The following is a 14,532-nucleotide window of genomic DNA, read 5'->3' as shown; positions in this document are numbered from 1 at the left end:
TGTTTATAGGAACTTCTCAGAAGTCTTTGCTCTGTATGTGTGTCGGTGTGTGGGGGGGATTATGTGTGTTATAATACTTTTACAGCTCTACTGAATGAACTATAATTAACATACAATAAACCATATATTTAAAAGTGTATAATTTAATGAGTGTTAACATTATATACCTGTGAAATCATCAAAATTAAAAAACATATCCCTCGCTCTCAAGTTTCCTCATACCACTTTATAATCCATCTCTCCCTCCCTACTCTGACTTTGCTTTGCTTTTTTGTTTTGTTTACATTGTGGTAAAATATACATAACATAAATTCTACTTTGCTTTTTAACTGTTTAATTCTTGAAGTACTGAACCATCTTGCATAATTCAACTTAACCAGCCAAATACATGGTAGATATCATCATACTAGAAAGAAGCAAAGGTGCTAAATACTGCCCTTGTGGTTTTAAAGATATTTTAAAGTCAAATTGATATCTGGAGTCACTAGATATTGTAGCACTGGATCTATTCCACTAGATTAAAAAAATCATACAAAAAATATAAAATATCACAATGAGAACTCAAGGGAGGAGAAAGGAGGTATCTGACTACCTATTTAAAGCTAATGTAAAATTCATGAACAAAGAATCAAGTCAACCATTAGTATTAGTACTGACACATTGCAAAGCCCATTGGTAAATAATAGTAATACTAACATATTTTACCTGAATTTCAGTTGAGTACATACATTCTTCAACAAAATCTCTCCTTCTGTCTTATATAAATACCTCTAACCAAATGTCTAAGGCAGTGTTTCTCAATATTTTTTATCCATGCTCCATTTTGAGAAAAGTAAAAATCTTTAACCTCACTCCGTTAGTATACTGTAGTAATTAAATAGAGGTCAGCCCCTAAATCATATTACCTAAATATGAATCCCATTTCTACCACTAACTAGCCATGAAAATTTGGACAAATTCCTTTATCTCTCCAAGTCTTAGTTTCATCATCTAACAAATGTGGTTTAAATGGAATAATCCATGTAAAGCCTTACTTAGCTCAGAGTCTGGCACACAGTATGTGCTTGTAAACATTAGCTACTATTATTATTTCATAGTAGTAGTAGTTGCCATCATCTGCCTTAAAGTCTATCTTCCGTGTATCCCCTATAGCCAAGAAGATTTTGTCAAGTTTTCACCCATGATTACTACTGTAAAAAAATGTACTTTTAATGTAAAAGTATGATAAAACATGAAGTATGCTCCATCTCCCCATCTTATCCTTACCCCATTTAAGAATCACTGCTGTGGAACTTCCCTGCTGGTCCAGTGGTGAAGAATCCGCCTTCCAATACAGCGCGTCACAACGAGCTCCCGTGCCTCAACTAGAGAGCCTGTGTGCTGCAAAGTACAGAGCCCACTCGCTCTGGAGCCTGCGCGCCACAACCAGAGAAGAGAAAACCCGCACGCCACAACTAGAGTGAAGCCGGCGCACCGCAGCAAAAGATCCCGCCTGCCTCAATGAAGATCCCGCAAGCCGCAACTAAGACCCGACGCAGCCAAAAGTAAAATAAATAAATAAACAAATCTTTTTTAAAAATAAAGTAATTTAACAATTGAACATCCTTGCCCAACAGACACTAATTCAAAAAAAAATTACGATTGTAGCAAGAACTCTTCTAGAGTCTGATGTTAAGCTATGATGAAGAAACACCACTATTACTACTACTACTACTACTACTACTACTACTACTACTACTACTGTCAGCATTTATATAACACCTGTATGTCTAAAAACTTTAAAAATATTAAAACTCTTGGGGCTTCCCTGGTGGTGCAGTGGTTAAGAATCTGCCTGCCAATGCAGGGGACACGGGTTCGAGCCCTGGTCCGGCAAGATCCCACATGCCACGGAGCAACTAAGCCCGTGCGCCACAACTACTGAGCCTGCGCTCTAAAGCCCGGAAGCCACAACTACTGAGCCCGCATGCCACAACTACTGAAGCCCGTGCACCTAGAGCCTGTGCTCCGCAACAAGAGAAGCCGCTGCAATGAGAAGCCCGCGCACCGCAACGAAGAGTAGTCCCCGCTCACCGTAACTAGAGAAAGCCCGCGCATGGCAATGAAGACCCAATGAAGCCAAAAATAAATAAATTAAATAAATTAAAAAAACACAAAAAACTCTCTTAACATTCACAACCCTTTGACATAGACGTATTATTTTTATCACTATTGAAACTGAGGCACAGAAAATAAGATCACACAGCTAGTAAGTGGCGAAGCTAGGAATCAAATTCAGTCAGCCTGGCTGCAGACTACACACCCTTAACTACTGTGGTATACAACAAAATTCGACACTGTACTATACAAGAAGGTACCTAATAACTATCTCTAAATATCTGAATGCCTGTTATGTTGGATGGGGCAGACACTTATTCTGTGAAAGTCCAGATAATAGAAAATGAATCACTAGTTGGAAGATGCAAAGACACAAACTTTAACATAATAAAAACCTTTTTAGGAACGAAGAGTTATCTGAAAAGGGGCTGAGTTACCTCGGGGGCATTTCATTTTGGCATACCAGGACATTCAAGGAGAGGTTGTGTAGAAATACCTTCATTAATTTTATTAGTCATAATCCTGTAAAGTCCATCATGGTTGATCTTTTTGTTTGTTCTCATCTTAAAATAATTTCAAATCATGACTGCCATCTATCACACTAGCATTCACAATGTTATGTAACCTATAAACTTGAAAAGCATGTTTTTTATGTTTCCATCCATGTTAGTGCTGAAAGTATTGATCAGGATAGATATATGTCACCATACACCAATGTGACATACCACTGGACCCCTCTCTCCTCATTGAGATCCACTCTTAATACTCTAGGTTAGTACAATATAAAACACAGGAGAGTTTACCTTTAGAAAACAGGATAGAAAAATATATTTAGAATTCTTAATGATTAAGGTATTCAATCAGATGTAAACCCATTTCATTGTACTATCACATAATCTACATTTCTCTATCACAGTCCCAAAGATTATGATAATAGTGATGATAAAAATTACAGCTAACACTTACAGAGTACTTCCTTTGTGCCAGAAAGTTATAAACCTTTTGCATATATTAAATAACTTAATTCTCACAACAGTCTTATGCGATAGATAATATTATTTGCTCTATTTTGCAGATGAGGAAACTGAGGCACAGCTGGGTTAAATGACTTGACTGAGGTCACACACGTAGGACAGGGCAAAACCAGGATTTGAACCAAGGCATTCTGGCTCTAGGATCTGTGTACTTAACAACAACACTGCCTAGTATTTATTTACTTATTATGTGCTGCCTAGTATATAAAATGGTCATACATGAATTTAAACAAAACCACTTACTGCACTCTGGTCATGCACTACACTGTGCCAAACAGGATTTTAATTTCTTTCACAAAGACTGGGCTCCTTCTCACTGGGCATATCGCTGACAGATCACTTAGGAATTCCAAGGGGCTTATTTTGGTTTGGGCCAGAGTAGAAGAGTAGAGGGTGCAATAGACCAGGAATCATATCATATAAACGGGGACTTCATTCTAGCTCCTCCCAGGGAATTCCCTGGCAGTCCAGTGGTTAGGACTCGCGCTTCCACTGCAGGGGGCATGGGTTCAATCCCTGGTCGGGGAACTAAGATCCCACAAGCCACTCAGCCTGGACAAAAAAAAAAAAAAAAAAAAATCTAGCTCCACCTAGTACCTTAACTCTAAGTTATAGTGAGTGCAAATGAGAGATTAGAAAACAAACTCCCTGATGTTGCTTCTTTCCACCGTTCAATTCTCCTGCTCTGAGTAGAGCCCATTTTCATTCGGAGACTCAGTATCATTCGGTCTGTGTGATCTTCACCCTTAGCCATACCGTCAGATGCCACGTGCCTAACCTGAACCAATCAGCACATCACTCTCTCAGGCCACAGACTGGGGGAGGAGGGAGGTGGGAATGGCAGTGATTGGTGACCTAAGATAGTCCAATCAGAGTGAATCTCAGGACTCACCAGATAGGAATTCTTGGACAAAGATTATCACTTCTTTCTTTGTGAGTTCAAGCCTGGAGACCTGACTCTAGGAACCATCCTGTAACAATCTAGTGGTCATCCTATAACCAGGAAGAGAGTCTTTCTCAAAATAGTCACACAGAGAAAGCAATGCTGATGATGGAGAGAAGCCAGATCCTGAACTGCCTAATTGTGTCAACCAATACATCCCCCTTTTTGCTTAAGCTCAGTTAAGCTTGGTTTTTTATCACTTAGAACCACAAAATCATAATTAATGCATTCAATACTTGGCAATGAGCCCTAGCACAAAGTAGGTGCTCAATAACTATTTGAATAAATGTAATAAGTGGAAAAACTCCTTTGAAATTTTGAAAAGCACTACTTACGTTAGTATTTTGTTTTGATGGAAAGAGGTCAAGTACTTGTCAATTTATAATGTATCAAAGATGGCAAAACAAAGCTCTCATCCTGTCAAAAGTATTTTTTCTTATCTGCTTACAGTTCTTCTATTTTCCAAAGATGACTTTTGTGTCATATATTGTATTTTATACTATACTCTTTTTTAAAATTTATTTATTTATTTATTGGCTGTGTTGGGTCTTCGTTGCTGTGCGTGGGCTTTCTCTTTGACACGGTGCGCGGGCTTCTCTTTGCGGTGGCTTCTCTTTGTTGCGGAGCACAGGCTCTAGGCGTGTGGGCTTCAGTAGCTGTGGCATGCAGGCTCAGTAGTTGTGGTGCTCGGGCTTAGCTGCTCCATGACATGTTGGGTCTTCCCGGACCAGGGCTCGAACCCGTATCCCCTGCATCGGCAGGCGGATTCTTAACCACTGTGCCACCAGGGAAGCCCCTTATACTATATTTTAAACTGAACATTACACATCAGACTTAAACTGAAGTTTTAAGATCCTCTGGATTTAGAACAAACACATCTAATACTTTTTGTTTTATAATGCAAAACACTTCTATATCTTCTCCACTTTCTTAGGAGATGGAAAACACCAAGATCACAGTCATTCCATAATAGTGACCCTAAAAGAATTCAGAAATTATAAAGAGATTAACCCTCACACCTTTCCTCTAGAACTATTACTAATTTTTAAACTTTGACTTTATAGGTCTCTCAAGTTTTTCATTTTTCACTGGCTCTCTTAGACCACCCCCATGTTCCTCACATCTACTACCTTATACACTATGAAAGTATATATAAAAATTTAATAATTAGTGCCTAAACTGATGAAAAAAATTACCCCCAGCTTCCCTAAAGTTCCAATAGATGTCTGCTAGGACACATCAAATTTGCTACTGAGAAAAGGTATGTGGGAGGATGAGGGCATACTGAGGGTTGCAAATATATGTTGGCTTTTTAGTTCATTACACTGAGACTTAGCTTGATCTAAAATCACACCACCTTTACAATACTCACAATTGCCCAGTAACCACTGAATACCTCCAACAATGAGGAATAATACTTCGCAACTCTCCATTTATGATAACTGCCCATTTGTAACCAACCAATACTAGTCAAGTAAAAGTGAGTGATGACGCTGGAAAAGAAGACTTTAAATATCTACATTCCAGAGGGAACACACACACACACACACCCCAACACAGGCTGCCTTAATATCTGTTTGTCCAGTGGGTAATAGGGTTGGGAAAAGATGACACCTCCTCAGAGCCAATACAGTACAAGATCAAAATGGGGCTGGGGAGCAGGAAATTGCCCAATGATTTGCAGGTGGAGCCTGGCTTCCAGCCACAGCACCCACATTAATTAAGCTGGGATGAGTCAAAATGAAAGCAGTTGGAGATAGAATACACAGCCTCACTTATGAGCCCATTAGGGTGGGCCAAAACTTCCTATTTCCTTAGCAGTTTATCCTCCCCAAAAGTTTCTGTCAAAAGAAGCTATAACAAAAGAGAAAAAGGGAGCTGGCAGCCAGAATGCAGCACTTGTAAGGCCTGATCTTTCCAACACTGCTACATATTCAGTCCCGAGATAAGTCACCTTATCTTAGTCAAATTCTCCATTCAAGCACAGATTCTAAATATGGACATAAATACCCACACCACCACCATCACTACCATAACCCAACCCTGCCTATTAAGTGCCTTAATGTCTCCAAATTGCTTTCAAGATACGGAATGTGGTATCTGTTCCTGTGATTTTTACCCAGATTCACAAAATCTGGCTCCATTTCTGCTGACTAACCTCCCAGCATACACTGCTTGCCTTGTTCTTTAATGTTCCAATAGATGCCTGCTTGGATGGATTAACTTTGCTATTAAGGAAGTACACAGAAGTAGAAATGTGTGTCAGCAGGGAGGGGTGGCAGGGAGGAGATACTGAGGATAAATCTAATCAAGTGTCTTTCCAACGTGAATATCTTGAAGGAGACAAAATCTGGGCGCTGGTATGCATATGCTTCTGTTTTAAAGATGAAGGTCTCCAACAAGTGCAGTTTTAGAAACTCCCACCCAATCCTCTCTATTCTACTTCCTTATTGTCAGTAGATTTAGTAAGCACCCCAGGGTGAAAGAGGAGGTGGACTCTGCTTCCTAAGCTATGCAACAACCTAAATAGTAGAAGTTGCAATAATGTATACTCTTAAAACTAATTCAAATTTGACTGATTACTACAGGGAACTATCTGTGAAAAGAGGAAACATGAATTTTTCCTTTGCATTCTATTCCTGCTTCCCCTGTCTCTGGGCCTACAATTATCTTCCTCAGTAAAACCCTGTGCTCAGTAATTTTCTACTGGCATACCAATGTCCAGTTCCAAAGCTGAGTAAGCAAGCATACTTTGTACTTGGGATCTTTATCGGCTTCTACCTTTGTGGAGCTTAATAAAGTAGTGCTCTAAGAGGCAAGCTCTGTGAACTCCTAGGTTAAAGTGAATCAAATACTGTTGGCATTAATCATGTCATCTGCTGTACAATCAGGCCTTCCCACAGATAACAGTGCAGTCACATCACCCCTTGTGTAAAGACCTTTGAAGCTTGAGGGAGGATATGTCTAACCCATAGTGGGGAGGAGGGACTGGATTCAAGAACCAGCAGAACTCCTAGAGCAGCTCACAAGCCAAATATGGCCCACTGCCTGTTTTTGTAATTAAGGTTTTACTGGAACACAGCCACGCTCATTCACTGATGAATGAATGGAAAGTGGTCTATGGACACTTTTGTGCTACAACTGCAGAGTTGAGTAGTTGCAACAGAGACTGTATGACCTGCAAAGCTGAATATTTACTATCTGGCCCTTTACCTAAAAAGTTTGCCAACTCTATTCTAGATGAAAACAGGATCAGTTTTATCATTAATTTGGTAGTGAATTCTGCCTAGATTATGCAAACAGTTCTAAAGTGGAGGACAGTGCTAGGAATAGAATTATTTCAAGAAACTGTACCATAACTTTCTGATACAGGATTTCTACAGTTTATGTCACTAACCTGTATATATCACCACACTGTATAGAATAAGTCAAAAGAATGTCTGATTTGGGAAGTTCTAAATGTAAAAGTGTTTTCACAACATGATCTGCACAGATGATTAGTTTTAAATCAGAGCTCAATGTTATTCCTCAATATTTGGGACCTGTAAATTGCCACATCTAAGATCTTAGCTCTGAACTTGATCTCTTCCCTCTAATTTCTCCAGAGAAACCCTTATTCAACAAACGCTGAGTGGGCACTTACTCTGTGCCAGACCCTGGGTTAGTCCTGGACCAAAATAAAGTTTCTTCTTGGGCCTGACCACACAGTAGGATATTTCAGGAAAGAGATTATCCTAAAAACCACAAGGGACACTTGTAATATCTCTTACAGTTGAATGACTTTGCTCTGCCACTATTCTACTAGAAGAATCAGTGAGTAAACCCTGTGTTTAGATTTTGCTCTTCCTAGAGTGGGTTATGGAACTTATATCTCTAAGGCAGGGTCTACGACAGATTCAGGGAGTCTTGGATTTGGACCAAAAAAATTATATCTTTATTTTCACTAGCCTCTGGCAAATTCAGCATTCCTTCAATTATGAACGTAAGCGTATGAACGTAAATAGTACACTTAGTAGAACAGACTTTGTCACCAATAGAAATCATAGATATTTTCATATAATATCACACTCATTACAAATATCTCGAAATACTGTTTAAACACACAATCATTTAAAAATTATCATAGCTATTAGACCCACTGATAGACAGTAAACTTTATTTACTATGTTAATAAAAACTACATGTGCTATATCACACATTTTAAAAATATTTTTATAACTATATTTCAACATAATTTGTTTCCTTTATAATTCTATGTATTTTTTTGCAATAAAAACATTATCCCAAAAAAGGAGTCAACAAAGTTTCACCATACTGACAAAGAGGTCCATGGCACAAAAAAGATTAAGACCTAGGGGCCAAAAAATAAACAAATAAACGTAAATCACATCTGAGGTAATTCTACGTAGATAAAAAAACTACTGTTTTCTGTTAAGTGCCATACACTCATTTTGTTCTCTAATATAAAGCAAAGACTATAAGTCTTTTTTTTTTTTTTTTTTTTTTTTTTTAGCGGTATGCAGGCCTCTCACTGTTGTGGCCTCTCCTGCTGCGGAGCACAGGCTCCGGACGCGCAGGCTCATGGGCCCAGCTGCTCTGCGGCATGTGGGATCTTCCCGGACCGGGGCACGAACCTGTGTCCCCGGCATCAGCAGGCGGACTCCCAACCACTGCGCCACCAAGGAAGCCCTATAAGTCATTATTTTTAGCAGCCCTCACTTCAAACTGGTTTGCAAATAGTTGTGAATGTGATATATAACAGCCTAGCAGATCCATGGGTTCCGCTGCCAATCATTCTAGTCCAAACATAGAAAACTTCAAACTAACATAACTTTCAACAAGAGAGTTACCAAAACAAAGGGAGAAAAAAGACAACAAACAAACAAAAAACCAAAACACAACCCTGCTATATATCTATCTACTAATCTGGTTTGCAAACAGTAAAACACAGTCAATACAATTACTTATATTAATGAGATAATGTATGTAAACGAACCAAACACAGTGCCAAATATATACTAGAGACTCACTCTTTTTTTTTTCTTCTGGAATGGTGCCCTGGCATATACTGCAAAATAACGTATGTAAAAATGTATATTCCCTAAATTTACTGACTGAATTACAGAGGAAGGGAGTTAGAATTTAAATTTTGCCACAAATCATTCATAAACAATTGACAAAACAAATCGTACTTCATACACGTGTCCAGGTACCCATTTGACAGGAATATTGTGAAAAGGGAACTTCAGGACTAGAAACAGAAAGGTTTATGCTTAGGAAAGAGAAAGTGCTAGAAGTTACCCTCTGGGTATATAAGCAGGAGGGCTGAGCCCTGCTCTTACACTCTCCTTCCTATTGTTTTCTTTTTTCTTTCTTTTTTTGTCTTTTAATTGGGGTATAGCTGTTTTACAATGCTGTGTTAGTTTCTACTGTACAGAGAAGTGAAGTAGAGCTCCCTGTGCTATACAGCAGGTTCTCATTAGTTATCTATTTTATACATATTAGTGTATATATATGTCAATCCCAATCTCCCAATTCATCCCAGCCCCCCCTTTACCCCCCTTGGTGGAAGTCCATACGTTTGTTCTCTACATCTGTGTCTCTATTTCTGCCTATTGTTTTCGAATGTGACTTATGTACTGATAACAGAGGTAAAAGATGTAGAAGCAGCCACAATGTTGAGTAAAAAGGAACTCTCACAGTTCAGTGATGATTGGGAAGTACTCTGATTTCAGGGTTTCTCTAACAGAAAAAATTCCCCCCAAATCATGACTTTTAGAAAAATTTATTCTTTCCAATCTATTTTAGGGTAACACAAATGTTAGTATAAGACAGACCTATTTCTGTTTGATTCAGTAGGAGGAATTACCTCTATTAGTAGAAAACCCAGAAGATCTGGTTTCAGATGAGAGTTACACAAATACTTGGAAAGAAAAGCATAAGAAAATTACAATTATAACTAGATATTCTGTCCTTATCCATCATTAAAAATAATAGCAAATTATTATGCTTGCTTTTTCTATGAATATTTCATAAATTAATCCTCATGAGAGTTTATAACATGAAGAGGTTATTCAGCTCCCATAGGAAAATCATGAATGAGGTCAGGTGGTTTACAAACTCCATGAGATTGTACACTAAATTTGGTGAGTATGCATATATTTCAGATTCTTAAAGGGCCATTTAATCAGAAGAACAGTTATCTCTGCCATAGAAAATCTAAAGCAAGAGAAAGCAATAATTCTTCCCAGAGACACAGAGTAAGTCAGTGTTAACATCAGATAAAGTAACCAGGGACTTCTGAATCCAAGGCTCTATCTGACTAGATCATTCTCCTTAAGGGATCACATATCCAAAGAGGAGATTCTCCAAGAAAAGTAAAACCTCACCTGTTTATGGGAGAAGAAATCATAGGCTGAGGAAGGAATAAAAGTTCATTCTTTATCAATCAGGCCATTATACTGGTTTTCAAAGGAAGTTTGCAAAGCAGGGTAAGTCAGAAAGAATCATCTCATTCAGCAGACACAAATGACCCCAGAGGCAGTGCTGCAGTCCCCAAGTCTAAATGTCTTCCCTTCTGTGGTGAGTTACCTTTAAGCATTATATTCTGTTCTAGGAACAAATTCTTGAGTAGTTCCTTTTAGTTACGTTGAATGTAAGCCAAGTAAACATCTAATGTTCTAGAAAAAGCAATTTTTTAGCTAAACAAAGGCTATCCCTCACTATTCCCAACTCATTCCCATTCAAGAATCTTTCTGAACTCTCTTCCCCTATCACAAAATGTATGTGTGTGTAGAGGGTGGGGTGACTATTAGGTTATCAGATAAATACAGTGTCTGGTAAGTTGAAATTGCCTCAAGCTTCTTCTATTAGATATATTTTTTAAAACACTGGGTGACACAGTAAGTAGCACCTTCTACAAAGGGCTGTAAAAGAGGAGGAAGTAGTGAAACTCACTTTAGTTCATTTCATCTGCATCACTAACAGCCCTCATGAAAGGGAATCGGTAGGAAATAAAACCAGAGCTAAAACATCATTTGAATTATCCACAGCATGGTAACATTCCCAGTATGCCAACCTTGGCCTCCAGTGCACAAACCATTGAACTGGATAGCTAAAAACAGTAAAGCTTCTCCGCTGTGGCATTCTAGTCACAATTGTTGACCTTCCCAGATCATCCTGTCTTCTCCAAGATAATCATCTGTTCACCACTGACTCCTGCACCAAATTCCATTCTCAACTAGTTTCTTTTTACTAGCAATTCTCTGTACTTGCAGAATCACTAAATATCAAGATTGAAAAGGACCCTGAAGGTTGTATCTCCCTACTCCCACTTTATTTCTTGGCAGAATCTTTTCTGTCTCTATCTTCAGTTCCCTTTCTAAGCTTTGTTCCTACCCTCCTCGAAGCTTCCACGCTTCCTCAATGTCTATTCCTAGCAGTTTTTCCTATCACAAACCCCTATATCCTCACTGCCTTTATAAATACCACTGTCCCTATTTCAATATATACCTGTTGGTTCTCCCAACTGAGAACCTGAGTTTCAGTCCCCAGTCACAACTGGTCACTTCGATTCTATTTGGGAAGGCTTCTCCAGTTAAGTCAATCTGATAAAGCCTGTGCCCCAGCCCCGGATTCAGTCTTCCTAATTGCATCTTTGTACTTCCAAACAGTCCCCTAATCGTAGAATCGTTGCATTTTAGACCAGAAAGAAAACTCAGAAATAATCTGGTCCAATGTTTTTCCAACTTTTTTTTACTACATTTTAAGACACATGAAATCCATTTTACATCATAATCTCACACACACATAACTGAAACACGTTTCATGAAATAATATTCTTACTCTGCGAACACACTGAAAATTTCTAGTCTATTTTTTTTTTTTAATTTCAGGTTCCATCCACTAAATAGACTTCACAACCCAATCATAGGATGGAAGCCACAGTTTAGGAAACATTAATCTAGCCCAAACTTCCCATTCACGGAGGAAGAAACTGTAGCTCAGTGGTGAGGTGAGCCTCCCAGCCACAAGAAGGTTGTCCATAAAATTAAACTCGGGTCTGTCAGATAAGTCCCAAACCAGTGTTTCCCACTAAGACCTTCTCCACCCAGTCACCACACCCCGTACCCAAACACCATGCTACAGTACCCTGTCCAGTCACTGATCACACACTCTTCTCCAACTCAGCCCCTCAAAGTTACTGCTCGTTGGTAGGAATCCCCCTGCAGCCGCCGCTTCATGTTCCCTTACGTCAGAGTCCCCTCACAGTTACTATCCATCGATCGGTCTCCTCCGATTCGTTGGTCCTTGGTCACAGTTCCCTGCTGTCACTGCTTCATACTTCCTCGGTCATAGTCCCCTCGCAGCCTCTGCCTCGTGTTCTCCGAGGTCAGAGTCCCTCAGCATTCACTGCTGCGGGTCGCAGACCCCTCGCGAGCAGCTGCGTCTCAGTCACAGTCCCCTCGTTGTCAGTGCCCCTGGGTCACAGTAGCCTTGCAGCCCCAGCCTCACACTCCCTTCGCTGTCACTGACCCACTCTTCTTTCAGTCAGTCTCCCCGCGGTCCCAGCGCCACAGTTTCTCCTCTCAAATAGAGCCGCAAGGATAGGCACACACCGAGTCCTCACCTGCAGCTCACGCTCCCCCGGTCCCTGTCCCGTCGAATTTCTCCTGGGCGCCGCGTCACGGACAAGGGAAGTTGAGGGGGTTGCGGGGAGACGCCCGGGAAAGGCAGCTGACGGAACCGTGGGCCGGAAGTCCCGCCTACTGCCCGCCCTCTTGTCACTCCGACCACGACTGCTCCCTGAAAACCACGACCTCTGACACAGTAGTTCCGGCTCCATAGAGGCCCCGGGGACGGAGTGACTGAACCGAAATCCCCAGAGACAGAAGACAACATGGCAAAGGGTCAGTCTCCATGCGGAACTAGAGTATGCGGTGGAGATACAGATGTATCTTGTAATGAGACACGCTGTGACTTGTCACTCGTGCTCACTGTCAGTCCTTCAAGAAGCGTTAACGCGATGGCTCCCCTTTTGCCCAGCTCCGGGCTCGGTCCCTTCCAGGAGGACCTGTCAGTCTTGGTCCTTCCTACTCTACCCCAGCGCCTGGCGTGGTGCCAGGCACTCGTACCAGCACATTCACAATGCAGATGGCCGCGACGCCTTCCACCCTTGACATCCCCTACCTCCACCCCATGGTCTGCGGCTGCTTCACACAGAGCCACCTTTTCCCTACTTGGTGATGTAAAGAGAATTCCAACCAAGTCCTGTGAAAAGCCCTCTTCCTGTTATTTCTAACCCAGGTTGGCTCAACAAAAGGTGATCCCTAGGCATAAACTGGGGGCTAGCTGAACAGGAACGGATTCAAGGGAGGCCACTGGTAGGAAATCACATGGCAGGGTGTCTGGTGAAGAGAAACTTTTTCCTTTGCTAGAATGAAACTTTGGAGGGGTCCCTTTTGATTCTATAGATGTAAGGCAAGTAAATACCCAATGTTATGGAAGAAGTATGTAAAAGAACTTTTTACATGCTTGACTTGAAAGTGACTGAGAAGAAATAGGGTGGGTAAAGTTAAGCATCTGCTAAGGAGCCTCCAGGCGAAAAAAAGGCTTGTAACCATTCCCTTTCCGGTTTCAAACAGTTATTTGAATAGGGGAGATAGATTAAGGTGCTGCAGATAAGGACAGCTAGCTGGAGAAGACACCAGGGACTCTAAGGGGAAAATTACTACAAAGATAGTGGGAATTGGGATAGTAACCAACATAATCTCCGAGAGTCTTAAGGAAGAGCTAATTTCATATACAGGCTGGAAACTCTCAGACCCTGACACTGGGCAAACCCTGGAGAAAACAAATACATGTTTAAACTAACAAGCTGTGGAAAGTGTAGAGTGGCAAGAGCTGAGCAAAAACACTGGGTGAAAGATAAAAGCAGTAATTCAAAATGTAGGAAAAGCAGTGGGGCTAATGGCAGACTCCGGGAGGGTTCACGCCAACGAGTACTTCCCAGAACTTCTGCTCCCAGTGTCCTTGTCCCCATGGTGAGCCACAGCCACCTCCTGCCTCTGCAGGAGACCCTCCAGCACTAGCAGGTTTCCAAAACTTGACTCCGTGGCTTAGAAAGATCAGTTCCTTTGCGTGGTCAGTGAACGGATGGATGCCAGTTTGCATTTCCAGGAATGATATTCACGTTCAGAGCAAAAAAAAGGAGACTGTTTGGAACTTTGCATGTCAGCACTAAATGGAGTGTAAGTGGTGAGAGAGGACATCCTTCCCTTTTTCTTGATCTTAAAGGAAATGCTTCCAATAATTCACTATGAAAAATGATATACAGAGTTATTCAGATCTGCTTCTTGAAACAAGTTTGATCCTAAACATGGGCTAAGTGCTTGACCCAGACATCCAGGGCTCAGCAGGATCAACGTAGTCTCTGAGCCTCTTGCTCTGATTCCAACA

The 14,532-nt window shown here is 40.7% G+C and overlaps 1 protein-coding gene across 2 annotated transcripts in view; it reads right to left on the bottom strand.

Annotated features, from left to right (window-relative positions):
* Window positions 1-12,837, bottom strand: part of PCYT1A (phosphate cytidylyltransferase 1A, choline) — a 44,404-nt gene extending 31,567 nt beyond the window's left edge. The window contains exon 1 of one of the 2 annotated variants that reach the window (XM_067738560.1): window positions 12,704-12,837. The gene's annotated coding sequence lies outside the window, so the exon portion shown is untranslated. Of the gene's footprint in view, window positions 1-12,692 lie in introns of both variants that reach the window. The other variant, XM_067738561.1, reaches the window with a different exon arrangement.
* Window positions 12,838-14,532: the final 1,695 nt, after the last annotated feature.

The sequence above is a fragment of the Pseudorca crassidens genome, chromosome 5 (genome assembly GCF_039906515.1).
Source record: "Pseudorca crassidens isolate mPseCra1 chromosome 5, mPseCra1.hap1, whole genome shotgun sequence".
In the NCBI taxonomy this organism is placed as follows: domain Eukaryota; kingdom Metazoa; phylum Chordata; class Mammalia; order Artiodactyla; family Delphinidae; genus Pseudorca; species Pseudorca crassidens.
This window is presented reverse-complemented; position numbering and strand designations above follow the sequence as displayed.